This window comes from Panthera pardus, unplaced genomic scaffold (assembly GCF_024362965.1).
Source record: "Panthera pardus isolate Hobbes unplaced genomic scaffold, ASM2436296v1 HiC_scaffold_27, whole genome shotgun sequence".
Classification (NCBI taxonomy): Eukaryota; Metazoa; Chordata; class Mammalia; order Carnivora; family Felidae; genus Panthera; species Panthera pardus.
The window spans coordinates 47,182,390-47,208,076 of NW_026526843.1; the positions used below are offsets into that span (position 1 = coordinate 47,182,390).

Consider the following 25,687-nt stretch of genomic DNA (forward strand, 5'->3'; position numbering starts at 1 on the left):
AGAGGTGATAATGGCATGAACTAAGACATTGTAAAGGAGACAAAGGAGAGTTGACAATTTTCATTCTCCATTTTGTAGATAGAATCAACAAAACTCGACTGGTGATTATATATATATATATATATATATATATATATATATATATATGAAAAAGGAAGTCCCTAAGACAAATCCCAGGTTTTTAGTTTAGGCATCTGCATGAATAGTAGTGTTATGAAGTGAGATTAAAATTATAGAAGAAAGAGTGGGGTAATAAGACACTAACTTTTCCCTTCTTGTTCAAAGGATGAATAATTCAGGATAGCCATGGTTGATGGGCACATATAGGTCAGTTTTCCAGCTCTTTTCTAGTAAGGAATTTCTGGTCAAACTGCTTAATCTGGATATCATTAATCATATTGTTCAGAGCCCTGCATTTGCATTATTGACTATTATCATACTACATGTTTGAAGGCAGTATACTCAAGACCAATCTTCAACAGTGTGAGCTTGGGGATAAATAAAACCAAACTTCTTTGCCAAAAAATATTTTGCTCACTGTTCTATCATAGTACCTAAAATTCCCTGTCATTTATTGTGATAGTGTAGGCTTAAGGTACTGTAAAAATTAGACAAAATTTGTTTATTTTTGTAAATGGATACTACTATCCTGAAGGGTTAAGAAAAGGAAATTTTGAGAGGTAAGAAAAGGACATTTGAGAGCAAAGTATGGTTACCTTCCAGGTCTAGGAAGACGATCTATGGTAGGAAGACATGGGTTATATGTGACTAGCTTGTAGGCTCTTTGTGCCTGGTAGAAGAAGGGCACATCGAAGAAAATCTTTCTCCATTTTGCAGTTTTGCCATTTTTAGTTTTCAAGGACTCTATCAATGCTTCTTTTTATTAGAAAGCTAACTACAAGAGCATTATGAGATTTAATTAATGGTTACCAAATGCTTTGCAAAGATAATGTCATGTAATGATGATTTATAATTGAAACAGAAAGCAACTAAGACTGTGTTAAGGAATGTACCCTAAATTATTTTCTGCTAGAACATGGGAGCAGATATTATGAATATAAGTGAGGAGCAGAGGTGTTGATATGATTTGATAAAAAGCTTACACATCTCTGGTTGGAAGGTAAATTCTTTGTTAAGAAATGTTTGAGGAGTAGTGAAGGAGAGCTTGCTCCTATTTCCTAACCTCATAATGGCTCATTCTCTCAGACAAATTAGAAGTTTTCATTTCTTTTCTTTCTTTTTAAATGTCTTTATTTTTCACAATTAATTCCTATTAAGTCATGCATTCAGTGTCCAGACTGTCTCTATTATCTGTTCTTTTTTTCCAATCCTCCATCCTTTCTCAGGACCTCAGAATGATTTGTCTGTAAAAATTTTTTTCACTGAAGTATAGTTGACACACAGCTTCATTAGTTTAAAGTATACACCATAGTGATTCAACAAATTTGTATGTTTCGGAATGGTTACCTCAATGTTTTGATGGTCATATTGTAATATTATCCGAAACAATTTCTATACAATTTTTTTAATTATTAAGTAATTAATTAATTAATTTTATGTTTTTATTTTGATTCCAGTTAGTTAACATACAGTGTAATATTAGTTTCAGGTGTACAATATAATGATTAAACACTTCAATACAACACCTGGTGTTCATCACAAGTGCATTTCTCAATCCCCATCACCTATTTAACCTATTCCCCCACCCACATCCCCTTATCACTTTGTGGAGAATCCTATTAGGTATTACATGAAATGAAGTGGGTTTAGAGGGAACATACTTCAACATAATAAAGGCCATTTATGAAAAACCCACAGGTAACATCATGGTGCAATCGTGAAAAACAGAGAGCTTTTCCCTTAAGATCAGGAACAAGACAAGGATGTTTACTCTCATGACTTTTATTCAACATAGTACTGGAAGTGCTAGCCACAAATATTAGTCAAGAAAAATAAATGAGATATTGGTAAAGAAGTTAAACTGTCACTATTTGCAGATGACATGATACTATACATAGAAAACCCTAAAGACTTGACCAGAAAAGTGCTAGAAGTAATAAATGAATTCAGTACAGCTGAAAAATACAAAATTAATAACCAGAAATCAATATAATTTCTATACACTAATAACAAAGTAGCAGAAAGGGAAATTAAGAAAATCACAGCATTTACAATTGCACAAAAAAGAATAAAGTATCTAGGAATAAACTTAACCAAGGAGGTAAAAGACCTGTACTCTTAAAACTAAAAACCTTGACGAAAGAAATTGAAGATGATATAAACAATTGGAAAAGTATTCCATGCTCATGGACTGGAAGAATAAATATTGTTAAAATGTCCATATTACCTCAAACAATCTACAGATTCAATGCAATCCCTATCAAAATACCAGCAACATTTTTCACAGAACTAAAAAAAAATCCTAAAATTTCTTTGGAACCAAAAAAGACCCTGAATAGCTAAATCAATCTTGAGAAAGAAAAATAAAGCTCTAGGCATCACAATTACATATTTCAAAATATATTACAAAGCTGTAGTAATAAAAACAGCATAGTACTGGCACAAAGATAGATACATAGATCAATAGAACAGAATAGAACACCAGAAATAAACCCATGATTATATGGACAATTAATCTGTGACAAAGGAGGCAAGAATATATAATGGGGAAAAGAAAGTCTCTTTAATAAAGGGTGTTGGGGAAACAGCTACATGTATAAAAATGAAAATGGACCACTTAATTACATCATATATATAAATAAAATGGATTAAATATTTAAGTGCAAGACATGAAACCATTAAAATCCTATAAGAGAACACAGGCAGCAATTTTGACATCAACCAAAGCAACATTTTTCTAGATGTCTTCTAAGGCAAGGGAAAAACAAACAAAAAATGATTGGACCTACATCAAAATAAAAGCTTTTGCACAGCAAGAGAAACCATCAACAAAACACAAAGATAACCTACTAAATGGAAGAAGATATTTGAAAATGACATATCTGTTAAGGGGTTTATAACAAAATGTATAAAAAACTTATACAACTCCACACCAAAAAAACAGACAATCCAATTAAACAATGGCTGAGGACCTGAATCGACATTTTTCCAAAGAAGATGTACATATGGCCAACAGACACATGAAAAGATGCTCAACATCACTAATTATCAGGTAAATTCAAATTAAAGCCACAATTAAATATCACCTTACATCTTTCAGAATGGCTAAAATCAAAAAGATAAGAAATAACAAGTGTTGGCAAAGATGTGGAGGAAAAGGAACCCTGTACACTGTTGGTGGGAAATCAAATTGGTTTAGCCCCTGTGGAAAACAGTATGAAGATTCCTTAAAAAAAATAAAAAATGGAGATACCATATGATCCAATACTTTCAGTATTGGGTATTTATTTCTCCAAGGAAAAAAAATAATTAAAAAAGATATATGCACCCCTAAGTTTCTTGCATCACTGTTTACAATAGCAGAGATATAGAAGCAACCTAAGTGTACATTGATAGATGAATGGATAAGGAAGAAGTGTTAAATATACAATGAAATACTCCTCCATCATAAAAAAGGGTGAGATTGTGCCTTTTCAGATAACATGGGTGGACCTAGGGGATAGTATGCTAAGTGAAATAATTCAGACTGAGAAAGTCAAATGCCATATGATTTTGCTCATATGTGGAATATGAAAAAAAATGAATAAGAAAAAAGCAGAATCAGACCTACAAATACAGGGAACAAACTGATGGTTGCCAGAGGGTGTGGAGGTAGTGGGTTGGGCAAAATGAGTGAAGGGTAGTGGGAGATACAGGCTTCCAGTTACTGAATAAATAAGTCATAGGAATCAAAGACACAGCATAAGGAATATAGTTAATGATATTTTAATATCATTATATGGAAACACATGGTATCTATACTTGTGGTAAACATAGCATAAAGTATAAACTTGCCAAATCACTAGCTGTACACTGAAACTAACGTAACATTGTATGTCAACTATACACAAATGTAAAACATTTAAAAATTATTACATAAAATTGTCTTTGACTTTCTATGAATAGCCTATGAGTTAAAAGCATGAGATCAATATAAACCTTAAATATTGGTATTTACAGAGAACCTTACCTTAATACTACCTTGGGAGTTGATAGGAATAGTATTATGATCATTAACATAACAATGTACAGTAGTGGCAAAATAAGGCTTTATAAAATGGTTTAATAGCACTTTATACTATTCTTCCCCTATAAGGAATAGATAGATAAAATTATCCAAAATGAAGATGGCATAGCTTTGAGTGGCTATCCTGGTTATACTCCATTTCTTCCCGTGGTTCCATCTTCTTCCCATCTATATCCTCTTTTGTGTCTTGGTGTTGGGCCTCTTTGGACCATAATAAGTCTTTCTGTTATGGTTTCTTGCTGAATATATCCAATGAGATCTACCTTCAGACAATCAGAAGGCTGGAATAAAGAGAGTTCAGGCTACAAACTGGCTGTAGTTTTCTTTCTTTCCAAAAGGCTGGAGCTTTGGCTCTATCTGAATTCTGGGAAATCGTTCATCCCTTTAACCCTAAGGATGGTGATGTATATATTCTCTTGCTAGTCTGCAATTTTAATGCAAACTTGTTAGTTTTTGTTACCTAATCATTTTACTTTAACAATGTTAATATTTTTTTTAAAGTTCCTTTATTAAATTATCCTCAATTTTCCAATTTGAATATATGTTATTTGTTTTTTTTCCCCAGGACTCTGACTGATACAGTGACTTTACTAGACACTGGCCTATTTACTGTCACAAAGAAGTAATTTATAGAATACTCCCAAGCCAAAGCTGTGTTTTCTTAATTGTAGATGTTACCCAACATTTACTGACATGAGTAAGGATCCTATATAGTAGGTCAACTCCTTCAGTGATTTACGAGTACATTCTGTAACCAATTTATCTGGGAGTTCTTGAGGGAGATATATTTCATATGGTTGCTGTATTAATTATGACAAGCTAAGCTTATGCTGCAGTAACAAATCTCAGGATTAGTACAACAAAATCTATTTTTTATTTAGTTGAAGTCTGCTGGGGGGAGGGGTCTCGATCATTCCTCAGAGGTGGTTGTCTACCATACAGTGACTCAACAATTCAATGATCTTGTAATTCCATGATCCCAACCTAAGGTCTTCTCCCTAGCATTGTAATAGGAGAAGAGGCTGACAGAAAAATTGTCTAAGGACTTTTCACTACCCCAGACCATAAGGGACACAATCATATTTCATTGATGACTGCCAATCATACATAGCCCTGCCAAGCTTCAAGAGGGCTGGGGAAAGTTTTTGTATACCCAAGAAGAAGGGTCATATGCCTAGGAAATGAGATTTGGTAAATACATCTGCTGCAGGTGCTATAATAAGATTAGTTTTATAGTTGAAGTGGGTATTTGGTTGCATATACTCAATTCTTCTCTAGGTTAAAATTATTGTAGCTTTGATCTTCCATTTGCCTTGTAGGCTAAAGCCAATTTTTGTTTATGGAGCAGAATCTTTGTCTTGCCCTTAAGTACCCTCTTGACATGTTTCCAGACTAGGGCTGTTTTCTTCTAATAAGGTGGGTGTCCTTGTAGGACACTTAGCACATGCCTCTGAACATAAAACAGCAGAGTAGAATAGTTCCATAGTTCTATTCCAGCTAATAATCAGAAAGAATAGCTTTGAAGTCTTTGCATAAGGGATCTTATAAGAAAATATGCTTTGAAACGGGCTGTTGTATTTTATGTAAGGTTGCAGTTATTTTTTACCACATTTCACAGCATCCTCTCTATGAGGACCCAATTCTTCTCTTGATAACAGGAAAAGTGTTTTTTTTTCTGAATAGCTTAAAATAATCTCAGAGACAATGAAAATTGTGTATATGACCATGTTTTCTTTTCTTGTTGTCTTCTAATTCCTTAGAAAGCAACATTGTTGTTTCCTTCTAGTAAATATACCTTGCTTTACAATACGCATTTGGATTCGCCACTCATTGCATCTTATTTTTCCTGAAATTACTTTCCTTTGTCCTGATTTTTAATATAATTTATTGTCAAATTGGCTTCCATACAACATTCAGTGCTCATCCTAACAAGTGCCCATCACCCACTTTCCCATACCTGCACCCCCATCAACGCTGTTTGTTCTCTGTATTTAAGAGTCTCTTATGGTTTGCCTCCCTCCCTGTTTGTAATTTTTCCCCTTTCCCTCCCCCCATAGTCTTCTGTTAAGTTTCTCAAGATACACATATGAGTGAAAACATATGGTATCTTTCTCTGTATGACTTATTTCACTTAGCATAATACCCTCCAGTTCCATCCATTTGCAGTTGCTGCAAATGGCCAGATTTCATTCTTTCTCATTGTCAAGTAGTATTCTGTTGTATATATATAAACCATATCTTCTTTTTCCATTCGTCAGTTGATGGACATTTAGGCTCTTTCCATAATTGGGTATTGTTGAAAGTGCTGCTATAAACATTGGGATACACATGCCCCTATGCATCAGCACTCCTGTATCCTTTAGGTAAATTCCTAGCAGTGCTATTGCTGGGTCATAGGGTAGATTTATTTTTAATTTTGGGGGGAACCTCCACACTGTTTTCCAGAGCAGCTGCACAAGTTTCCATTCCCACCAACAGTTCAAGAGGGTTTCTGTCTACTGATTTGTTCATTTTAGCCACTCTGACCAGTGTGACGTGGAATCTCAGATAGGTTTTGATTTGTATTTCCCTGGTGATGGATGACGTTGAGTATCATTTCATGTGTCTGTTGGCCATCTGGATGTCTTTTTTGGAAAAGTGTCTATTCATGTCTTCTGCCCATTTCTACACTATTTGTTTTTCTGGTGTGGAATTTGGTGAATTCTTTATAGATTTTGGATACCAGCCCTTTATCTGGTATGTCACTTGAAAGTATCTTTTCCCATTCCATCAGTTGCCTTTTAGTTTTGTTGATTGTTTCCTTTGCTGTGCAGAAGCTTTTTATCTTCATGAGGTCCCAATAGTTCATTTTGGCTTTTAATTCCCTTGCCTTTGGAGATGTGATGAGTAAGAAATAGCTGCGGCTGAGGTCAGAGAGGTTTTTTCCTGCTTTCTCCTCCAGGGTTTTGATGGTTTCCTGTCTCACATTCAGGTCTTTCATCCATTTCGAGCTTATTTTTGTGTATGATGTAAGAAAGTGGTCTAGTTTCATTCTTCTGCATGTTGCTGTCTGGTTCTCCCAGCACCATTTGTTAAAGAGATGGTCTTTCTTTTCCATTTGAATTCTTTCCTCCTTTGTCAAAGATTAGTGGGCCATATATTTGTGCATCCCATTCTGGGCTCTCTATTCTATTCCATTGGTCTATGTGTCTGTTTTTGTGTCAATACCACGCTGTCTTGATGATTACAGGTTTGTAGTCGAGACTAAAGTCTGGGATTGTGATGCCTCCTGCTTTGGTTTTCTTCTTCAGTATTACTGTGGCTATTCGGGTCTTCTGAGGTTCCATACAAATTTTAAGATTGTTTGTTCTAGCTTTAAGAAGAATACTGGTGCAATGTTGATTGGGATTGCATTGAATGTGTAGATTGCTTTGGGTAGCATTGACATTTTGACAATATTTATTCTTCCAATCCATGAGAATGGAATATTTTTCCATTTATTTCTGCCTCCTTCAATTTCCTTCATAATTTTTCTATAGTTTTCAGCATGCAGACATTTTATACATCTTTGTTTAGGATTATTCCTATATATTTTATGGTTCTTTGTGCAATTGTAAATGGGATCATTTTCTTGATTTCTCTTTCTGTTGCTTCATTATTGGTGTATAGAAATGCAGCCGATTTCTGCACTTTGATTTTGTTCCCTGCGACTTTGCTGAATTCATGTATCATCAGTTCTAGCAGGCTTTTGGTGGAGTCTGTCGGGTTTTCCATGTATAATATCACGTCATCTGTGAAAAGTGAAAGTTTGACTTCTTTTTATCAGTTTTATTTCTGTTGTGTTATATTATTTACATGTCTATATGCTGTCTTCCAAAATAGCATATAACTATATATACATCCCATTTCTCGTACATGTATGAGTCCTTAAATACGAAATTTTGCTACTAGCTAGTGTGGTTTCAGCCTCTGGAAGATTTCTTTCTGTAGTAGAAATTTAGCATTTTGTGACAAGAGAACAACATAGAGTTTTTAGATTTTTTTTCATGTAAATAAGCAAACTCACTGTTAAAAAAAGGCAGTATTTCATGCAAGGTTGTCAGGAGTAGCATCTCCTAATTTATCCCATTGTCTAACATAAAATGATTAAGTAGTCCTATTATTAATTAAGATGAAAATGTTGCAAAATACATGAAGGAATTCTCTTATTTACTTTGGGCTTGAAAATGATCTCAACAGTGAACAATTTTACTCAGGTGTTGAAACCTGAAATATAAGCAGCAATAAATGTTTTGAGACTCAGGGCTTGCTAGCTAATTTATCTGGCTCCTAAATGTCTGATTCAGAGCCTGGGAAAATATTTGTAGTGGTTTTGGACATTCATTTATACATTGAAAGAAGTATGTTTTTCTTTGCTGCTTTTACTCTGAGGAAGATAAAAGATATACACATCTATCTATATAAATATCTATGCACACATGCATATATGTATGCATCTTCTTTCTATTATCATGTATCTATCTTTTAACTGTCTCCAGCTTTCTTTTCCTTTGTTATTTCCTTCCTCTTCTCTTAGCTTGGTGTCTCCCCTGCTCATTCTCTGTCACTTATTGATATCTTTTCCCATCTTCTCTGTTCACAATCTCTTTCACTTTTAGTCCTGTTTCTTTTCTTGTCTGATTATTTCATTATTTTCCCTTTCTGTTCATTGGCCTTATTTCTATCTTCTCTCCCCAACTTCCAACTTCAGAGGATGGGCTGCAAGTGAGTTGGCTTCTACCCTCCTCCTGTTTCTCTTTGCCTTCTCATTCTGCTTGCTGCCAGATGAACTGGTTACTACAACAGTGTTTTCAAAGACAGAGCTACTTGATGCTGGTAGATTGTGTGAAAGGAAAATAAATGGTGTCACAATTCTTATTTCAATTTTTAAGGGAATGTCCTATTTGCTATTAGCTTTACTAAACTGGATAAAATTTATCCTACATATTTTTCTTCTGAGAAAAATTTAAGAGGTTATTAACATTTAAAAGAGGTTATTAACATAAAAAAAAGGTTTTCTTTTTACACTGGAAACAGACCACTTAGGAGAATTCATTCTCCCCTTCCCCATGTAGCAGTTGCTGACCTCCTTCTATCTGCTGTATTCTCTTCATGAGAAAGATTCCACATTTACAATAGTCTTCTAATTTTTAGCTTTGAGAGAAATAGTATTCCCATCATGAATTACAAAAGTATTCTTTTGTTGAATTTAGTATCTTAGGGAACTGGCCAAATTTCAGTTTGCCACCTAAAATGACTAAGCCAATTGTTTTCTTCCTCACATCTTGTTAAATCTATTGAACTACGTGACATTCTTGTGCTGGTGCTATTGCTTTTTAAACATGGCTGCATTCCTGAGGAAGGTGATAGTAGGGGAATTGATTCATTTTACAGAAAACTGAGTTACCCAATTCGATGGATTAGTGATTGCCCCTATCAAATCTTGAGTTCTATTTATAATTTTACTTGCCTGCAAAAATGTTAATTCATTTAAGAATCATTTACTTTAGTACTAACAATATGTCAGGTACTTGCCTAAGTCTAAGGTTGAGATACTATCCTCCCAGAGTTTACAGAGCAAGAGTTCTCTGTCTAGGCCACATATTGGAATCACCTGGGGAATTAGATGTACTTAAATTTGAGTCTCAGCCTTAGCAATTATGATTTAATTGGTTTAGTTGTAGGCTGGACATATCAATTTTTAAAAGCTCCTTAGATCATTCTAATGTTTGGCCAAGGTGGGGATCCACTAATCTAAGGTAGCGGTTCTTAGTGTGTGGTCCTAGGCCAGCAGCATCACCATTACTATCACCTGTGAACTTACTAGAACTACACATTATGAGGGCCTACTCTTGGTTTACTAAATCAAAAACTCTAGGAGTGAGGCCCAGAAATCTGAATTTAAAGAAGTCCTTTAGGAATAACATGAAAACTTTTTTTCTGTTAAAGGCCATATGGTACATATTTTAGGCTTTGTGGATCATAGGTCCCTGTCACAACTCAGCTCTGCTGTTATAGCACTAAAGCAGTTATGGACAATATGTAAAAAGATGGCGGTGGCTATGCTTGAATAAAACTATTTGTAGAACAGGAATCTGGGCTGGATATGGTCTTTGAACACTCATTTGTTGACTCCTACTTTAGGTGATTTTGATACATGCTAATGTTTGGGAACTACTAGTCCAGGGAAAGTGACAAATGAATAGGAAAAATTGCTATCAGGTATGATAAATTATTTGGTAGGGAAAAAGAGGGTGTTATGACAGTGTACTAAAAGGCACCTAGGTACCTGGGTAGCTCAGACACTTGAGCGCCTGACACTTGATTTTGGCTCGGATCATGATCTCAGGGTCATGGGATCAAGCCTTGTGTTGGGTTATGTGCTGAGTGTGGAGCCTGCTTAAGATTATCTCTCTTTCTCTCTCTCTATCTGACCCTCTCCCTTGCTGATGCTCTCTGTCTCAAAAAAAATAATAATAAAAATAAAAAAAAATTAAAGTCACCTAAATCAGATTTACTGGGTAGGAGAATTCTAACAGAAAATATCAGCTAGTAAGAGGTAAAAAGACAAAGAGAGAGCATTTTTGGCAAGAGGAACTTGTATGCCACTTTTTCAGAATATGTAGCCTCTAACTCCAATCAGATCTGTCTCCTTACTGCCTTATTAAACTGTCAAGGACACCCCAGATTCCATGATTTTGTTTATACTACTTCCGCTTCTTGGAATTTATTTACTTCCTTTTCTTCCTTATCCCTTTTAGTTACACCTATTTTCTTTTTTTCTTTTTCAATATATGAAGTTTATTGTCAAATTGGTTTCCATACAACACCCAGTCCTCATCCAAAAAATGCCCTCCTTAATACCCATCACCCATCCTCCCCTCCCTCCCACCCCCCATCAACCCTCAGTTTGTTCTCAGTTTTTAACAGTCTCTTATGCTTTGGCTCTCTTCCACTCTAACCCTTTTATTTCCCTTCCCCTCCCCCATAGGTTTCTGTTAACTTTCTCAGGATCCACATAAGACTGAAAACATATGGTATCTGTCTTTCTCTGCATGGCTTATTTCGCTTAGCATAACACTCTCCAGTTCCATCCATGTTGCTACAAAAGGCCATATTTCATTCTTTCTCATTGCCACGTAGTACTCCATTGTGTATATAAACCACAATTTCTTGATCAATTCATCAGTTGATGGACATTTAGGCTCTTTCCACAATTTGGCTATTGTTGAGAGTGCTGCTATAAACATTGGGGTACAAGTGCCCCTATGCATCAGTACTCCTGTATCCCTTGGGTAAATTCCTAGCAGTGCTATTGCTGGGTCATAGGGTAGGTCTATTTTTAATTTTTTGAGGAACCTCCACACTGTTTTCCAGAGTGGTTGCATCAATTTGCATTCCCACCAACAGTGCAAGAGGGTTCCCGTTTCTCCACATCCTCGCCAGCATCTATAGTCTCCTGATTTCTTCATTTTGGCCACTCTGACTGGCATGAGATGATATTTGAGTGTGGTTTTGATTTGTATTTCCCTGATGAGGAGTGACGTTGAGCATCTTTTCATGTGCCTGTTGGCCATCTGGATGTCTTCTTTACAGAAGTGTCTATTCATGTTTTCTGCCCATTTCTTCACTGGGTTATTTGTTTTTCGGGTGTGGAGTTTGGTGAGCTCTTTATAGATTTTGGATACGACCCCTTTGTCCGATATGTCATTTGCAAATATCTTTTCCCATTCCGTTGGTTGCCTTTTGTTTTGTTGGTTGTTTCCTTTGCTGTGCAGAAGCTTTTTATCTTCATGAGGTCCCAATAGTTCATTTTGGCTTTTAATTCCCTTGCCTTTGGGGGTGTGTCAAGTAAGAAATTGCTACGGCTGAGGTCAGAGAGGTCTTTTCCTGCTTTCTCCTCTAGGGTTTTGATGGTTTCTTGTCTCACATTCAGGTCCTTTATCCATTTTGAGTTTATTTTTGTGAATGGTGTGAGAAAGTGGTCTAGTTTCAATCTTCTGCATTTTGCTGTCCAGTTCTCCCAGCACCATTTGTTAAAGAGACTGTCTTTTTTCCATTGGATATTCTTTCCTGCTTTGTCAAAGATGAGTTGGCCATCCTTTTGCGGGTCTAGATCTGGGGTTTCTATTCTATTCCATTGGTCTATGTGTCTGTTTTTGTGCCAATACAATGCTGGCTTGAATATTACAGCTTTGGAGTAGAAGCTAAAGTCTGGGATTGTGATGCCTCCTGCTTTGGTCTTCTTCTTCAAAATTACCTTGGCTATTTGGGGCCTTTTGTGGTTCTGTATGAATTTTAGGATTGCTTGTTCTAGCTTCAAGAAGAATGCTGATGCAATTTTGATTGGGATTGCATTGAATGTTTAGATGGCTTTGGGTAGTATTGACATTTTGACAATGTTTATTCTTCCAATCCATGAGCACGGAATGTTTTTCCATTTCTTTATATCTTCTTCAATTACCTTCATAAGCTTTCTATAGTTTTCAGCATACAGATCTTTTACATCTTTGGTTAGATTTATTCCTAGGTATTTTATGCTTCTTGGTGCAATTGTGAATGGGACCAGTTTCTTTATTTGTCTTTCTGTTGCTTCATTATTAGTGTATAAGAATGCAACTTATTTCTGTACATTGATTTTGTATCCTGCAACTTTGCTAAAGTCATGTATCAGTTCTAGCAGACTTCTGGTGGAGTCTATCGGATTTTCCATGTATAATATCATGTCATCTGCAAAAAGTGAAAGCTTAACTTCATCTTTGCCAATTTTGATGCCTTTGATTTCCTTTTGTTGTCTGATTGCTGATGCTAGAACTTCCAACACTATGTTAAACAACAGCGGTGAGAGTGGACATCCCTGTCGTGTTCCTGATCTCAGGGAAAAAGCTCTCAGCTTTTCCCCATTGAGGATGATGTTAGCTGTGGGCTTTTCATAAATGGCTTTTATCATGTTTAAGTATATTTCTTCTATCCAGACTTTCTCGAGGGCTTTTATTAAGAAACGTTTCTGAAAAAAAAAAAAAAAAAGAAACGTTTCTGAATTTTGTCAAAGACCTTTTCTGTATTGATTGACAAGATCATAAGGTTCTTATCTTTTCTTTTATTAATGTGATGTATCACATTGATTGATTTGCGAATGTTGAACCAGCCCTGCAGCCCGGGGAATGAATCCCACTTGATCATGGTGAATAATTGTTTTTATATGCTGTTGAATTCGATTTGCTAGTATCTTACTGAGAATTTTTGCATCCATATACATCAGGGATATTGGCCTATAGTTCTCTTTTTTTACTGGGTCTCTGGTTTAGGAATCAAAGTAATACTGGCTTCATAGAATGATTCTGGAAGTTTTTCTTCCCTTTCTATTGTTTCGAATAGCTTGAGAAGGATAGGTATTATCTCTGCTTTAAACGTCTGGTAGAACTCCCCTGGGAAGCCATCTGGTCCTGGACTCTTATTTGTTGGGAGATTTTTGATAACCGATTCAATTTCTTTGCTGGTTATGGGTCTGTTCAAGCTTTCTATTTCCTCCTGACTGAGTTTTGGAAGTGTGTGGGTGTTTAGGAATTTGTCCATTTCTTCCAGGTTGTCCAGTTGGTTGGCATATAATTTTTCTTAGTATTCCCTGATAATTGGTTGTATCTCTGAGGGATTGGTTGTAATAATTCCATTTTCATTCATGATTTTATCTATTTGGGTCATCTCCCTTTTCCTTTTGAGAAGCCTGGCTAGAGTATTATCAATTTTGTTTATTTTTTCAAAAAACCAACTCTTGGTTTCATTGATCTGCTCTACAGTTTTTTGAGATTCTATATTGTTTATTTCTGCTCTGATCTTTATTATTTCTCTTCTTCTGCTGGGTTTAGGCTGTCTTTGCTGTTCTGCTTCTATTTCCTTTAGGTGTGCTGTTAGATTTTGTACTTGGGATTTTTCTTGTTTCTTGTGATAGGCCTGGATTTCAATGTATTTTCCTCTCAGGACTGCCTTTGCTGCATCTCAAGGCATTTGGATTGTTGTATTTTCATTTTCGTTTGTTTCCATATATTTTTTTTTAATTTTTTCTCTAATTGCCTGGTTAACCCATTCATTCTTTAGCAGGGTTTTCTTTAACCTCCATGCTTTGGGAGGTTTTCCAGACTTTTTCCTGTGGTTGATTTCAAGCTTCATAGTATTGTGGTCTGAAAGCATGCATGCTATGACCTCAATTCTTGTATACTTATGAAGGGCTGTTTTGTGACCCAGTATGTGATTTATCTTGGAGAATGTTCCATGTGCACTCGAGAAGAAAGTATATTCTGTTGCTTTGGGATGCAGACTTCTAAATATATCTGTCAAGTCCATCTGATCCAATGTATCATTCAGGGCCTTTGTTTCTTTATTGACCGTGTGTCTAGATGATCTATCCATTTCTGTAAGTGGATTGTTAAAGTCCCCTGCCATTACCACATTCTTATCAATAAGGTTGCTTATGTTTATGAGTAATTGTTTTATATATTTGGGGGCTCCGGTATTCGGCGCATAGACATTTATAATTGTTAGCTCTTCCTGATGGATAGACCCTGTAATTATTATATAATGCCCTTCTTTATCTCCTGTTACAGCCTTTAATTTAAAGTCTAGTTTGTCTGATATAAGTATGGCTACTCCAGCTTTCTTTTGACTTCCAGTGGGTTGATAAATAGTTCTCCATCCCCTCACTCTCAATCTGAAGGTGTCCTCAGATCTAAAATGAGTCTCTGGTAGACAGCAAATAGATGGGTCTTGTTTTTTTATCCATTCTGATACCCTATGTCTTTTCGTTGATGCATTTAGTCCATTTACATTCAGTGTTATTATAGAAAGATATGGGTTTAGAGTCATTGTGATGTCCATAGGTTTCATGCTTGTAGCGATGTCTCTGGTACTTTGTCTCACAGGATCCCACTTAGGATGTCTCGTAGGGTTGGTTTAGTGGTGACGAATTCCTTTAGTTTTTGTTTGTTTGGGAAGACCTTTATCTCTCCTTCTATTCTAACTGACAGACTTGCTGGATAAAGGATTCTCGGCTGCATATTTTTTCTGTTCATCACATTGAAGCTCTCCCTCCATTCCTTTCTGGCCTGCCAAGTTTCAGTAGAGAGATCGGTCTCAAGTCTTATAGGTCTCCCTTTATATGTGAGGGCACGTTTATCCCTTGCTGCTTTCAGAATTTTCTCTTTATCCTTGTATTTTGCCAGTTTCACTATGATATGTTGTGCAGAACATCGATTCAAGTTACGTCTGAAGGGAGTTCTCTGTGCCTCTTGGATTTCAATGCCTTTTTCCTTCCCCAGATCAGGGAAGTTCTCAGCTATTATTTCTTCAAGTACACCTTCAGCACCTTTCCTTCTCTCTTCCTCCTCTGGAATACCAATTATGCATATATTATTTCTCTTTAGTGCATCACTTAATTCTCTAATTTTCCCCTCATACTCCTGGATTTTTTTATCTCTCTTTTTCTCAGCTTCTTCTATTTCCATAATTTTATCTTCTAGTTCCCTATTCTCTCCTCTGCCTCTTCAATCCGAGCCGTGGTTGTCCCATTTTATTTTGCAACTCCTTGATAGCATTTTTTAGCTCCTCCTGGCTGTTCCTTAGTCCCTTCATCTCTGTAGCAAGAGATTCTCTGGTGTCCTTTATATTGTTTTCAAGCCCAGCAATTAATTTTATGACTATTATTCTAAATTCACTTTCTGTTATATTGTTTAAATCATTTTTGATCAGTTCGGTAGCTGTTGTTATTTCCTGGATGTTTTTCTGAGGGGAATTCTTCCGTTTTGTCGTTTTGGATAGTCCCTGGAGTGGTGCAGAACTGCGGGGCACTTCCCCTGTGCTGTCTTGAATAACTGGAGTTGGTGGGTGGGGCCACAGTCCGACCTGATGTCTGCCCCTGGCCCACTGCTGGGGCCACAGTTAGACTGGTGTGTGCCTTCTCTTCCCCTCTCCTAGGGGCAGGATTCACTCTGGGGTGGCGTGGCCCAATGGGCTACTTGCAGACTGCCAAGCTTGTGGTGCTGGGCGTCTGGCATATTAGCTGGGTGGATCAGCAAGGTGCACAGGGGCAGGAGGGGTAGGCTCAGCTCGCTTTTCCTTTGGAGATCCGCTTTGGGAGGGGCCCTGCGACACCAGGAGGGAGTCAGACCCGCTGAAGGGATGGATCCGCAGAAGGACAGCTTTGGGTGTTTGCACGATGCAAGCAATTTCCCTGGCAGGAACTGGTTCCCTTTGGGATTTTGGCTGGTCTATGGGCGAGGGAGATGGCGCTGGTGAGCGCCTTTTTTCCCTGCCAAGCTGAGCTCTGTCATATGGGGCTCAGCAACTCTCCCTCCTGTTGTCCTCCAGCCCTCTCATTCTCCAAGCAGAGCTGTTAGCTTATAACCTTCTGGATGTCAAGTCCAGGTTGGTGTCCGAACACACTCCGTCCGGCCCCTCCGCTTTTGCAAGCCAGACTTGGGGGCTCTGCTTGGCCAGCGGGCTGCCCCTCCACCCCGGCTCCCTCCTGCCAGTCCGTGGAGCGCGCACCGCCTCACCGCCCTTCCTACCCTCTTCCGTGGGCCTCTCGTCTGTGCTTGGTCTGAAGACTCCATTCTGTTAGTCTTCTGGCGGTTTTCTGGGTTATTTAGGTAGGTGTAGGTGGAATCTGTAGTTCCACCTAATTTCTAAGCCCCAGTTCAGATTGCAAAGGGAGTTTAAAATGCCCTCTTTGTCACAACACATGTTAGATGTTAGTATGTCAGAGAGATTCCAGCTGCTCGTGAGAAGGCAGATATATAATCTGTGGGTCAAGAAGCAAGAAATGTTCTAAAATCAACTACAAATTTGCATGCCATATTGGAAGGAGGCACATCCTTTTGGTGAAACTGGTGGATAAATATTGAGTATTTGAAGATCATAAGCAAATAATAAGAAATTTCTACCATTTAGAATTAGAAATTGGAGCAGGAAGGAACTGTTCCAAAAAATCATATGGGATGAGATTAATGGACACACAAAGAGAAACCAAGCTAGACTAAATTTGTCCAATAAAAAAATTAAACCATTATAAAGATTATTAGTTTTCCTTAGTGAGAAACACTTAAGGTTAATATCCAGATTCACTCTCTATCCTTTATGGATGTTGGTATTTGTCCATTTAGAATAAACCATTTTTACTTTTTATTATGAACAGTGAATTGATATTTTAAATACTTTCATTACCCAAATAAAGTTTTATGCTGAAATATCTTTATACTTATAAATCAATGTGTTTACAGTGGGCCGCCTCTACCTGACTATTAAGGACTTGGTTGGTTGGATTGTACAAAATCCGATAAGGACTCTCTTAGAGAATTCTGTCTTAATGAAACTTTATTTTGGTTTTGCTGCAAGTTATACAAAGGTCTGAAAAAGAGAAAGAGAATGCATGTGAGAAAGAGAGACAGGAGTGTGTAGAAGACTAATTAGACACAACTTTAATATAGGGCATATGAAGATGATGGGAGTTATGTTGTGTCTAGAGAGATAGGCAGGAACTAGAAAATGTAGGACTTCAGGTCCAATGTTAAATTGTTTGGACTTTATCCTGACACACATGGCAGCCAATTGTATTTAAATATTTAAGGGGAGTGTCACAATTTATTTTGTATGTTTACAAAGATACTCTACAAAATTACGTGGAGGGGGCGCCTGGGTGGCTCAGTTGGTTGAACAACTGACTTCAGCTCAGGTCCTGATCTCACAGTCTGTGAATTTAAGCCCTGTGTTGGTCTCTGTGCTGACAACTCAGAGCCTGGAGACTCTGCTTTGGAATCTGTGTCTCCCTCTCTCTCTGCCCCCTCCCTTGCTCCCTCTCTCTCTCTCTCTCTCAAAAATATATAAACATAAAAAAATTAAAATAAATAAAATAAAAATTATGTGGAGAAATAAACTGGAGAGAGATAATCCTGGGTGGGAAGAAAGCAGTGAATTCCATTTGGGGTATGTTGTATTGAGTTACCTGTGAAACTTACCTAACTTTTCCTTCACCATCCCACAACCTCATAAGTCAGTTGATTGAACCTCTCTGTTCAAACCGAAGTTCTTCCTGGATTCAATAACTCACCTAATGAACTGAAAATTAACTATTAATAATCACAGATTATTAATAACAGATTAAAAATAACAGATATTAAAACAAAATTAGATAAATCAAATAGTCTAGCCTCCTTATTTTACAAATAAATGTTATTTAACTATAAAACGTTTTATATAAACCTCAGGGTAATCACAAAGAAAAAAACCTGTAGTAGGCTCGCAAAAGATAAAGAGAAAGAAATCAAAGCATGCCACTAAAAATAAGTAAATCAATCAATCAATAAATAAATAAAATCGCAAAGGAAGACAGCAAAATAGAAAGAAAAGAACAAAAAAACTACAAAATAGTCAGAAAACAATGAACAAAAGAGTAATAGTAAATCCTTGCCTATTAGTAATTATTTTAAATGTAAATGGATTGAACTCTCCAAACAAAAGACTTAGAATGACTGAATGAATTTAAAAAAAATCTAAGTTCTGCACATAAGAGACCCAGATTAGCATTAAGGACACACATAGGCTGAAAATGAAGGGATGGAAAAAGATATTCCACGTAATGGTATTCAAAACAGAGCAGGAGTAGCTATACATAAATCAGACAAAATAGACATCAAATAAAAAATTGTCACAAGAGACAAAGTCATATATATACAATGGTAAAGGAGTCAGTTCATCAAAAGGGTACAGCAAATGTAATATCTATCTATCATCTACACACACACCACCGATGTCAAAAACCCTATATATATAAAGCCGATATTAACAGAACTGAAAGGAAAAATAGCAATACATTAATAGCTGGGGACTTCAGTACACCAGTTAATCAATGGATAGATCATCTAGAGATAAAATCAATAAGGAAACAGTAGACTTGAACAACACTGTAGACCAAATGGACATAAAAAAGACATATAGGAAATTTTTTCAACATCAGCAGAATACACTTTTCTCAAATACACAAGGAACATTCTCTAGGACACATCACATGTTAGTCACAAAATAAGCCTTACAAATTTAAGAATATTGAAATGATATCACACACCTTTTCCAACCAAAATGCAATGAAATTAGATATCAATAGCTGAAAGAAAATTGGAAAATTTACAAATGTGTGGAAATTGACAAACATACTCCTGAACACCAGAGTGCCAAAGAAGAAATAAAAAAGGAGAATTGGGGTGCCTGGCCAACTTAGTTAAGCATCTGACTCTTGATTTTTGCTCAGATCATGATTTCAAGTTTCATGGGATCAAACCATGCATCTGGCTCTCTGCGCTGATGGTGTAAGCCTGCTTGGGATTCTTTCTTAACCCCTCCCCCTCTAAATTAATTAATTAATTAATTAAACAATTTTTTTAAAAAGGAGAGAGGGAATAAGAAGGTGGCATCGTAGGAGGACCCCAGGCTTGCCTCGTTCCTTGAACACAGCTAGGTAACTATAAAATCATTCTGAATAGTCAAGAAATCATACTGAGGACTGATAGAACAAACCACACAATAAGAGGGAGAGAAGAGGCCAGTTAGAGGAAGGTAGCAATTGCAGAGATATGGTTTGGAGGAGAAACAGATCACAGGTGCTTCAGAGGGGTGGGACCCCTGGTTGTGGAGAAAGGTGAGAGAGAAAAAGAAAAGTGCACGGGTGATTTCATGAGAACGTACTCAAAGCCAGTGGCTAGGAAAATGAGATGGGATGATTTTCAGGAGTTTTTGCAACCAGTAAGGTTCAAAGACTAGAGTTTTATAGGTCCACAGCATGGCTGGTATAGAGCCATATGGTGTGCTGCCCTACTCCTTGAGAGAAGGCAGGCATGTAACCCAGGGGCAGAAGGCACGTTTTGAGGACTGCTTAAGATGCATGGGGAGAGACTGTTCTCTATTCTTGGAACACATCTGTGAGAGATGGCATTGCGTCTCTGTGGACAAAAGAGCTGGTAGGAACCATATTGTTCCCATGCCCTTCAGCATAGGCACAGAGACACTTATTGAGGGTGGCTATCCTGGACACTGGCTTGCTTTGCTCCAAATCCCATGCCCCTGTGCTCTGACATGACTGACCTTCTTGGGTCAAAGCTGCATCAGTCACAGTGAAATGAAACCTTTTCCCAGAGGACTAACACAGGTATTCATTACAGAAGGTCCCCAAAGTTTTTAAAAGTCAGCAGGCCTGACTAGGGTAGAGACCAAGGTGTGCTGTGCTGCTTCAGACAGGCAAGTGAACCAGACAGTGTGAAATCAGCAATCTGAAAAATGCCTGTAACACACAGGAGAAATTATTTGCTCCTCTGAAAGTGCTTCCTGAGAGCAATAAGCAGAGTCCCCTCTCCAGGGACAAAGAAGCAGGCTGGTGCAATTTCCCTCTCCTGCCGCTCAGAATAAACCAACTTCAGTAAACAGCACAGTGCCAACATTGGCTGGCTAATCTGCTTACACCGAATCTGGACCCCCTGTGTTCTGCTGGTACTGCTTTTCTCAGGCAGGTATGCCTTAGGATCAGCTCAGCAAGCTCTTCCCCCAGAATACCGAAGACGAAATTAAAAAAAAAAAAAAAAAACAACCCACAAGCACTTATGTCTACTATCCATAGCATTCTGCAAAGCTTCAGTTCTAGTGGAAATAGCATTAGGTATCTTCTAACAAGCAGACCAGACCATACATAGTTGAAGCTCGACACACTCTGGCCAAGGTCCAAACACTGCTCACTGAAAGCAAGGAGAAACTCTGCAGCTGACTGACCTGAGGAATAGAGCTGCCAAAACACAGCAGCAGAGCTCATGAAGTACACACCGGAGACACTTCGTGAGCACCAGTCCTGAACATTATATGACCTCTTCTTTATAAAGTCATTACTGTCAGTAACAGGAAACAAACAGGTTTTCCTAACACAGAAAAGAAGACATCGACTTAGACAAAATGCCAAGATGGAGGAATTCATCCCAAAAGAAAGAAAAAGAAAATATCACAGCCAGGGATCTAATAGAAACAGATATAAGTAATATGCCTGATCTAGAATTTAAAGCAACAATCATAAGGATACTAGCTGGACTTCGGGAGAGCATGGACAGCGTCAGAGAGGCCCTTACCATAGAGATAAGAGCTAAGAAACAAACAGGCCAAAATGAAAAATGCAATAACAGATTTGAAAATGACTGGATGGAATTACCACAAGAATGGAAGAAGAGGAATGAATAAGTGATGTAGAAGATGGGATTATGGAAAATAATGAAGCTGAACAAAAGACGGAAAGAAAAATCTTGGATCAATAAAGTAGAATTAGGGAACTCAATGACTCCAAGAAACATAATAGCATTTGCATCATAGGAGTCCCAGGGGAAGAAGACAGAAAAAGGGGGAAGAAAATTTATTTCAAGAAACAATTATAGAAAACTTCCCTAATCTGTGGAAGGAAACAGATATACAGGTCCAGGGACACAGAGAACTCCCATCAAAATCAACAAAAGCTGTGCTTGCTTTAGCAGCACGTATACTAAAATTGGAATGATACAGAGAAGATTAGCATGGCCCCTGTGCAAGAATGACATGCAAATTCGTGAAGCATTCCATATTTGTAGCAAGATGTCTGAAACAGAATTTAGAATCATGGTAATAAGAATACTAGCTTGAGTCGAAAATAGATTAGAATCCCTTTCTGCACAGATAAAATAAGTAAAAAATAGCCAGAATGAAATTAAAAATCCTATAACTGAGCTGCAATCATGGATGGATGCAATGGCGTCAAGGATGGACAAGGCAGAACAGAGAATCAGCGATGTAGAGGACAAACTTATAGAGAATAACGAAGAAGAAAAAAAGAGGGAGATTAAGGAAAAAGAGCACTATTTAAGAATTAGAGAAATCAGAGGCTCATTAAAAAGGAACAACATCAGAATCATAGGGATCCCAGAAGAGGAAGAGAGAGAAATAGATGTAGAAGGGTTATGTGAGCAAATCATAGCGGAAAACTTTCCTAACCTGGGGAAAGACACAGACATCAAAATCCAGGAATCACAGAGGACCCCCATTAGATTCAATAAAAACTGACCATCAACAAGGCATATCATAATCGAATTCACAAAATACTCAGGCAAGGAGAGAATCATGAAAACAACAAGGGAAAAAAAGTCCCTAACCTACAAGGGAAGACAGATCAGGTTTGCCGCAGAACTATCCACAGAAACTTGGCAGGACAGATAGGAGTGGCAGGATATATTCAGTGTGTTGAATCAGAAAAATATGCAGCCAAGAATTCTTTATCCAGCAAGGCTGTCATTCAAAATAGAAGGAGAGATAACAAGTTTCCCAGACAAACAAAAATTAAAGGAGTTTGTGACCATTAAACCAGCCCTGCAAGAAATTTTAAGGGGGACTCTCTCAGGGGTGAAAAGATGAAAAACAAAAACAAAAACAAAAAGACCAAAAGACCAAAAACAACAAAGGATTAGAAAGTACCAGAGAACACCACCAGGAACTCCAACTCTACAAGCATCATAATGACAATAAATTCATATCTTTCACTACTCACTATAAATGTCAATGGACTCAATGCTCCAATAAAAAGACATAGGGTTACAGAATGGATAAGAAAACAAGATCCATCTATATGCTGTGTACAAGAGACCACTTTAGACCTAAAGACACCTACAGATTGAAAGTAAGGGGATGGAGAACCATCTATCATGCTAATGGTCAACAAAAGAAAGCTGGAGTAGCCATAATTATATCAGACAATCTAGACTTTAAAATAAAGATGGTATCAAGAGATCCAGAAGGGCATTATATCATAATCAAGGGGTCTATAGACCAAGATCTAACAATTGTAAACATTTACCTGCCAAATGTGGTAGCACCCAAACATATAAATCAATTAATCACAAACGTAAAGAACCTCATCAATAGTAATACCATAATAGTAGGAGACTTCAACACCCGGCTCACAGCAATGTACAGATCATCTAAGGAAAAAAATCAACCAGGAAATAATGGCTTTGAATGACACACTGGACCAGATGCAGTTAACAGATATATTCAGAACATTTCATCCTGAAAGAGCAGAATATACATTCTTCTCCAGTGCACATGGAATGTTCCCCAGAATAGACTATATACTGGGACACAAATCAGCCCTAAGTAAGTACAAAATTATTGAGATCATACCATGGATATTTTCAGGCCACAATGCTGTGAAACTGGAAATCAACCACAAGAAAAGATTTGGAAAGGTAACAAATACTTGGAGACTCAAGAACATCCTAGTAAAGAATGAATGGGCTAACCAAGCAGTTAAAAAGTATATGCAAGTCAATGAAAATGATAACATCACAACCCAAAACCTCTGGGACGCAGCAAAGGCGGTCATAAGAGGAAAGTGTATAGCAATCCAGGCCTTCCTAAAGAAGGAAGAAAGATGTCAGATACACAACCTAAACTTCCCCCTTAAGGAGCTGGAAAAAGGACAGCAAATAAAACCCCAAACCAGCAGAAGACAGGAAACAATAAAGATTAGAGCAGAAATTAATACTATCAAAACCAAAAAAAAAAAAAAAAAAAAAAAAAAAACAACAACAGTAGAACAGATCAATGAAACCAGAAGCTGGTTCTTTGAAAGAATTAACAAAATTGATAAACCACTAGCCAGTTTGATCAAAAAGAAAAAGGAAAGGGACCAAATAAATAAAACAAGAATGAAAAAGAGAGATCACAACCAACACAGCAGAAATAAAAACAGTATAAGAGAATATTATGAGCAATTCTATGCCAATAAATGGGTAATCTGGAAGAAATGGACAAATTCGTAGAAACATATACACTACCAAAACTGAAACGGAAAGAAATAGAAAATTTGAACAGACCCATAACTAGTAAGGAAATCGAATTAGTAATCAAAAATCTGCCAAAAAACAAGAGTCTAGAGCCAGATGGCTTTTCAGGGGAATTCTACCAACCATTTAAGGAAGAATTAACACTTATTCTCTTGAAACTGTTCCAAAAAATAGAAATGGAAGGAAAACTTCCAAACACTTTCTTTGAAGCCAGCATTACATTGATTCTAAAACCAGACAGAGACCACACTAAAAAGGAGAAGTATAGACCAAACTCCCTGATGAACATGGATGCAAAAATCGTCAACAAGATATTAGGCAACCGGATCCAACAATACATTGAAAAAATTATTCACAACGACCAAGTGGGATTTATACCTGGGATGCAGGGCTGGTTCAATACCTGCAAAACAATTAACGTGATTCATCACATCAATAAAAGAAAGGACAAGAACCATATGATCCTCTCAATAGATGCAGAGAAAGCATTTGACAAAATACAGCATCCTTTCTTGATAAAAACCCTCAAGAAAGTAGGGATAGATGGAGCACAACTCGAGATCATCAAATGCTAATGCTAATATCGACCCAATGCTAATATCATCCTCAATGGGGAAAAACTGAGAGATTTCCCCCTAAGGTCAGGAATAAGACAGTGATGTCCACTCTCGCCACTGTTATTCAACATAGTATTGGAAGTCTTAGCCTCAGCATTCAGACAACACAAAGAAATCAAAGGTACCCAAATAGGCCAGGAGGAGGTCAAACTTTCACTCTTCGCAGATGACATGATACTCTATATGGAAAATTCAAAAGATTCCGCCAAAAAAAACTGCTAGAACTGATCCATGAATTCAGCAAAGTTGCAGAATATAAAATCAATGCACAGAAATCAGTTGCATTCCTATATACCAACAACGAAGTGACAGAAAGAGAAATCAAGGAATCGATCCCATTTACAGTTGCACAAAAAACCATAAAATACCTAGGAATAAATCTATCCAAGGAGGTGAAAAATCTACACACTGAAAACTATAGAAAGCTTATGAAAGAAATTGAAGAAGACACAAAAAAATGGAAAAAGTTTCCATGCTCCTGGATAGGAAGAATAAATATTGTTAAAATGTTGATACTACCCAAAGTAATCTACATATTCAATGCAATCCCTATCAAAGTAACACCAGCATTCTTCACAGAGCTAGAACAAATAATCCTTAAACTTGTATGGAACCAGAAATGACCCTAAATAGCCAAAGCAATCTTGAAAAAGAAAACCAAATCAGAAAGCATCACAATCCCAGACTTCAAGCTGTACTACAAAGCTGTAATCATCAAGCCAGTATGGTACTGGCATAAGAACAGACACTCAGATCAATGGAACAGAATAGAGAACCCAGAAGTGGACCCAAAAACGTATGGCCAAGGAATCTTTGACAAAGCTGGAAAGAATATCCAATGGAATAAAGAGAGTCTCTTCAGCAAGTGGTGCTGGGAAAACTGGACAGCGACATGCAGAAGAATGAACCTGGACCACTTTCTTACACCATACACAAAAATAAACTCAAAATGGATGAAAGACCTCAATGAAACACAGAAA

General features: G+C 37.2%; 1 non-coding gene across 1 annotated transcript; it reads left to right on the forward strand.

Moving 5' to 3' along the window:
• Positions 1 to 21,734: 21,734 nt before the first annotated feature.
• Positions 21,735 to 21,841, forward strand: LOC128774056 (U6 spliceosomal RNA). The gene has a single exon (XR_008418521.1). It is a non-coding gene; the product is annotated as a U6 spliceosomal RNA (small nuclear RNA).
• The last annotated feature ends 3,846 nt before the right edge of the window (positions 21,842 to 25,687 follow it).